Here is a 6196-nt window from a genome sequence, read left to right as displayed (position 1 = left end):
AAAAAAAAAAAAAAAAAAAAGGAACTACAACTGGTGTTGACAGAAGTTAAACTGTCTTGTAAGACTGGGGTTATGCTTGATTTCAGTCTCTTGCTAGCTGAGGGAGAGGGCCTGTCGCAAAGAAGACCAACAAAACCTGCAGCATTTCAAAGGTCAGTTCTCAGGAGATGAGATGCCTGCTCCAGCTCAAAGGCTTCGCTTCTGAGAACCTGAGAACGATGGCCTTTCCAACTTTGTTTGAAATGCCCCAAAACAATATTACTCTATCTTTTTTTCCAGACTGAAGAAAGTGACTTCCCTGAGCATCTCTAGTTTGCTAGTCAGAGATGGAGGACAGACGGGACCAACAGATGTCCCAAGTCCATACAAGCAGAAAAGGGGAAGCTGCACGATACCATGGACAGAGCCGCCAGGGCAGCCAAGCTCCCCTGCATGGAGATGTCTTTCTCCTAAGGCAAATCTCTCAGTTTCTCTCACTCTGTTACCCATCTATAAAAAAAAGGGCATGTGCTGGGCATGTTTGTACATACCTGTAATCCCAGCTACTCAGGAGGCTGAAGCAGGAGGATTGCAAGTTTGAGGCCAGCTTGGGCAACCCTAGACCCGGCTTCAAAAATAAAACAGAAAAAAATAAAATGGACTTGTAATGTAGTTCAGTGGTAGAGTGCTTGCTTAGCATGCTTGAGGCCCTGGGTTTGATCCCTAGAAACAGTAATGACTTGTAAATGTAGAAAACGGTTTCTACAGCTAGTTTTTAATTAGGCAGCTAGCCAGAGGGAGAGCCTGAGATAGAGAGGGGTGGCCAGCCATATTGATAAGGATTAAGACAAGACAGTGGACTAGGACTTCGGACCACGAATGAACTTCCTCAGTCAATATAGGACATAGCCCACTCCCTGCTAAAGGGAGGTGCAGCCCCTCCCTACTAAGCTCTTGAATTATGAGGAACTTAAATGCAATGAAATGCTTCCTTCCTCAGACAGCATGCGGTGCCCCCACTCCCTGCTGAAGGGAGGTGAGGCACTTGCCCTCTACTAAGTTCCTGAGTTCTGGAGAAATTATAGCATGAATTAAACAGTTTTTTTTTTCTTTAAGATTCCAGTTTCCTTTTAAATCCTACATGCTGAAGAACTCAGGATCTTGAGTTCCATTTGGTCATTTAAATCCAAGAGCCACATGTGATAAGTGGCCACCCAACATTGAGCAATTCCTGTGCTCTGTATCAAGGGACCATGCAGCCACCCACTCGGGACCCTTCCCGGAAACCCAGGAGTGGGTCTTCTCCTTTCCAATAAAGCTCTCCTAACATCATCCTTTTGTTCTTGACTTCATTCTGTGATGTTTGCAGAGCCTCAAGCTGGTGGATAAGTGGGAATAAGAGTCATACAGTGTCTGTCACGTGGACGAGGAGAAGGGCCAGGGGTGGGGGCACACACCTGTAACCCCAAGACTTGGGAGCCCGAGGCAGGAGAATCAGCATGGGAACAGTTTGGGGAGTTTGAGGCCAGTTTGGGCTACAATGTGAATTCAAGCCCAGCCTGAGGTATAACTCTGTCTCAAAAAGAAAAGAAAAGAATGAGGATGTATCCAAAAGAAGGTAGGTAGACATACAGACTGAGCTACTGATGGATGCTGCCAGCTACTTACATAGCTCCAGTCTGTGTCCTGGTGACTTGATGAGAGCTTTGTGAATGATTTCTCCTTCTGTCCAAGGGAAACTTGAGCCAATGTGGGATGAAGAATCTGTACTGGCCAATTCTGTATTTTCCTCTATTGAAATGGAAATATCAAATGCAAAGCTCTTATGCAAGGTGCTTATGAAAGAGGCCTCTTTCAAGGACTCTGCCCTCATCCTTCACCAGCTCCTAGGCAGGAACAAAGCTGAGGCCTTTCTCATAAGCAACCAAGCAGTGACTCAGTTTTCCTCTGGACCTTTCCACCCACCACTGCGCAGCCCTTGAGTTAGGAATTTCACATCATTGACAAGTCTTTTGTGTAGGACCTTTTCTGCATACCATAGAAAGGTAAAAGAAAACTGAGACAATGTCTCCATCCTCAGGCATACATAGAAAACTGCTAACATTAGACACTTGGGCTTCAGCTGGACTGCACATGGAGTCTTGTCCACCAGGCTGGGCTATGGTGTCCTCAGAAGCACTTCTGGCGTCACCTGCCTGGTTTCACCCAACCCAGAAGCACCTGCTGAGCAGATACTGCACCAATGTGAGGAACGCTCACTGTCCTCCATACTTTCATTTGTCCTTCACCAGCACCCATAAGTAAGAGGTGCACGGTCACCTTGACAGCAAAGGACATGAAATCCTGGGGAGGCTTCTGCCCATGCGTGGGATCGGGGACATAACAAGGCCAGGTGCTGACTAAGCGGTAGACTTTCTATTCTTGGCAAAGGAGGGGGTGAGAGGTTATGCACACAAAGTAAAAAAATGGGAGGGATAGTCCTCTTTTCTGGGAGTGGGAGGAGACTGTTCAGGAATTCAGATGCTTTTTTTTTTCTTTGCTTTACCTTCGATGACTCAAATGTAAGGAAACAAGACAGTCAGGAGGATGACAGAACCAAGGAGCAGGGAGCTCAGAATGTTTTGTTACTTTTCTTCCTTTCATGGGAGATCAGGAAGTAACAAGAATGCTGTTCACTGGTAGCAAGTACCATACCATGTGTCAGCACTGTGTATACTAAGCCCTCTGTACATGGTGTTTGTATCTATGTGGATGTTTTTGTTGGTGTTTGCTGTTTTTTGTTGTTGTTTTGTCATGTTCTGTTGTGTTCTGTTTTGAGACATAGTCTCACTATGTAATGCAGGCTGACCTTAAATTCACCATCCAGTCTAGGTTGGCCTCAAATTCAGTGATCCTTCTACCTCAGCCTCCCAAGTACTGGGATTACAGGTCTGCACCACCATGCCCAGCTTTACACAGTGATTATTTAATTTTTACTAAGATGATCAGGTAAAGCAGGTACAGTACAGTATTACTGCCCTTGTGTGTGTGGTGTGTGTGGTTGTGGGTATACTAGAGACCTTGAACACACTCACTTGACCACTAGCTGAGAGCTGTACTCACAGCCTGTTCTAATTTTATATCTGGAAAAACTGAAGTTCATAGGAAAATGATTAGCCTTTGATCCCACAACTAGGTTAGTGATGTACCCCACCCTAATCTTGAACTTCCTAGGTGGCCTGGCTGAATTTCTACTCCACCCTAACCTTGTTTATCTTTAGGACAGGAAGCCTGTAGGCAGAGGTCTGTCTCAGTGGGTCAGCTGAAACTGGCTGGATCTAGGGTGGTTCCCTAGTTCTAGGATGTTGACTGAATATGGGGAAACTCAAACCTCATTATAATCCCTTCAGCATGTCCCAGCATAGGACAGTCCCAGTGACAACAACCAGAAAGAACCATAAAAGAAGCAAAAAGAAGCACCCAAATTCCTGGACAGTCTCTGCCCACTCCGATAAAAGAGGAGTATCTCTCCCCTTATTTTTTTTTTTTTTTTTTACCCTGTGTCTATAACCTCTCACCTCCTCCTTTGCCAAGATGAGAATTCTGCTGCTGAGTCAGCACTTGGTCTTGTCATGGGTTCTACAGTTCTGAGAAGGAAAAGCACCTAATTTGGGATCAAGAATTGGGAATAGTGACAGAACTGGGACTGACGGCCAGGTGTAGACAGAGTCAGAGTTCATGGGCTAATCTGTCTGGGGAGACAGTGCAGGCTAGAAGCAGGCCTCACTCACACTGCTGACAGCGAGCTCAGGGGTAGTGTGCACCCAGGTCGATCAGGATGTGCCTGTGCTGTCCAGCCAGTGAGCATGGGGAAGAGCAAGAGTTCAAAGCGCAGCTCCAACTTGTCTACCAAGTCACTCCTGAGGAGTAGAAGCAACCAAAGGCCAGAGTTACACCTTAGCCTACTGGAGTGCCGGTGATTACTATTTCTGCCAATGCAGGTGATAGAGATAGCCTACAGTCCCCAAGATTGTGAACATACAATAGCTTCTCATGCAAAGCCAATCTTTTTTTTTTCCTCCACATTTTTATTGAGAAGCAAATAGCAATGAGACAGTTTCAAACCAAACTGGTAGCAGTTTCAATAATTAACACATTGCATACATTCTTCCCAGTGGTTAATTGCTGCATAAGATTCGGACATGAAATCCTATTTACAAACACTATTAGAACAAATCCCTCTATTCACTAAGAGAATGTAACTATGTATCTATCCTAACCACTTTGAATACACAGATACAAAATGGACAATCATCTCTATCCCTTTTTTTCTTTAGTTCTGTTATTTGAATATTATAGGTGTGTTAACTCAGCAAAATATTCTAAGAGTCCAGTAGCCCATAATAGTATTGGGTCTTCCGCTTGACTGGCAATGACAGAGATTGTTGACATGACTCCCCCCCACAGCTCAACATAACAGCATGGCTTTACTTCTTATACTTTGTTTTTATACTTTTCTGCTGGATGGTTAAGACCAAGATAAAGCAAGACCTATGCAACAAGAGTTGTAGCGCAAAGCCAATCTTGAAAAAGAAGTAAGAGGGGGTGGCAAAAGCTAGGTGAGTGACTAGAATTATCTGAGTGATGACACTGTGGCTGCCTGCAGCCAGTGGCACAGGACCTTGGGCATTGGAGCATAAGACCTGGGAGCTTTACTGGAAGATACTTGGAACCGAGAGCACAGCCCACAGGTAGCACTGAGTCCAAAGGATGCTCCAGGACAGACTTGCCTCTGTCAGGCTGTGGAAAGGATATCCACCTGCTTTAGGCACTGAGTGAAAAGACTCCCTGCAGACTCAGAACCACAGGCCTACTCTGCCACCAGGTGTGGAGCTGATACTTACAACCCAATGTTCCCAAGCCATGAAACTTGTTGCCAGAATGAGACATGATGATGCCTACCTGTAATCCAAGCACGTCAGAGACTGAGACAAGAGGCTCTCCATGAGTTCCAGGCCAGCCTGGGCTACATAGTGAGTTCAACACCAGCTAGCACTACCAAGTGAGGCCTTTGTCTTAAAAAACAAAAGAAAAAGAAAAAGAGAGAGAAAAAAATCTAGCTGGGTATAGTGGCTCTCATCTATAATCCCAGAAGTCAATATTCAACAGGCTGAGGCAGGAGACTCACCATGAGTTCAAGGCCAGAAAGACCCTGTCTCAAAAAACTATAACAATAATTTTTTAATAAAAGCCTTAATTGGCTTAATTTACAATTCTAGAATCAGGTAACACCCCAGTCTATAAAATAGAAGAAGCTCTCCTAGGGGTTAAGTAGAGCAGGTAGTTTTAGAGATGGAAAAGAACTGGAGCTGAGGATATGACTTGGTAGCTAAACAGTAGCCTATGACAAGTAAGATTCTAGGCTCCAAGGAAAAGATCATTTCAAGGTTACTTTCAGGGATGAGGGTGGCAGGGAGACCGGAGAGTAGAAAAACAGCCAACTGGCTAACGTCAAGTTATGTCAGCTCACTTTGGGGAGTAAGGATTAAAGGAGAGGACAGTTTCTCATCTTGGCAACTTTAGCATCTACTTGGGAATTCTGGCTGTCTTCTCTCTCTGATTCCTTAAGGTTCAATAACAAGGCAAGGTGAAACTTTAGCATGAATGACTTCATTTTAGCTCTTAACCTGGCCTGCAAGGGCAGGAGCTCAGTCTAAAATAATGGCCTCCTGCAGTGTTTGTTCATTTGGTTTTTTGTCTGTTTGTTTGAAATAGGGCCTCAGGCTGGCCTCAGACTCAGGATCCTCCTGTCTCACTCTCCCAAGTGCTGGAGTTTTATTGTTTACAGTACTAGAGATAGAATCTAGGGCTTCACAAATGCAAGGGTTCTACCACTGAGCCACATCCCAAGCCTAGTAATTCTTATGTAACACAATGAAGCCACACAAATTCTCAGAAGGAAAAAAGTTCCCTACTCCCACCCCCAAATACAAACTCAAAGTAAAAAATGGTAAAAGAGGGGCCGGCCAAGGGCTGGGGAGTTGGCTCAGTGGAATAAGTGCTTCCCTGGCAAGCTCAAGGGCCTGAGTTCAATCCCAGGTTCTGCCAAAAAACAAACAAACAAAAAAAAAGAGGGGCTGGCCAGATGGCTCAACAGATTAAAGTACCTTCTTAGGCACACAGTTTGGGGGTTCAATTCTCTGCTTGCTGTGCTGGCCCCACCCCGGGAGCATACTAA

The sequence above is a fragment of the Octodon degus genome, unplaced genomic scaffold (assembly GCF_000260255.1).
Source record: "Octodon degus isolate 3935 unplaced genomic scaffold, OctDeg1.0 scaffold00111, whole genome shotgun sequence".
In the NCBI taxonomy this organism is placed as follows: domain Eukaryota; kingdom Metazoa; phylum Chordata; class Mammalia; order Rodentia; family Octodontidae; genus Octodon; species Octodon degus.
Note: the sequence above shows the minus strand (reverse complement) of the source record.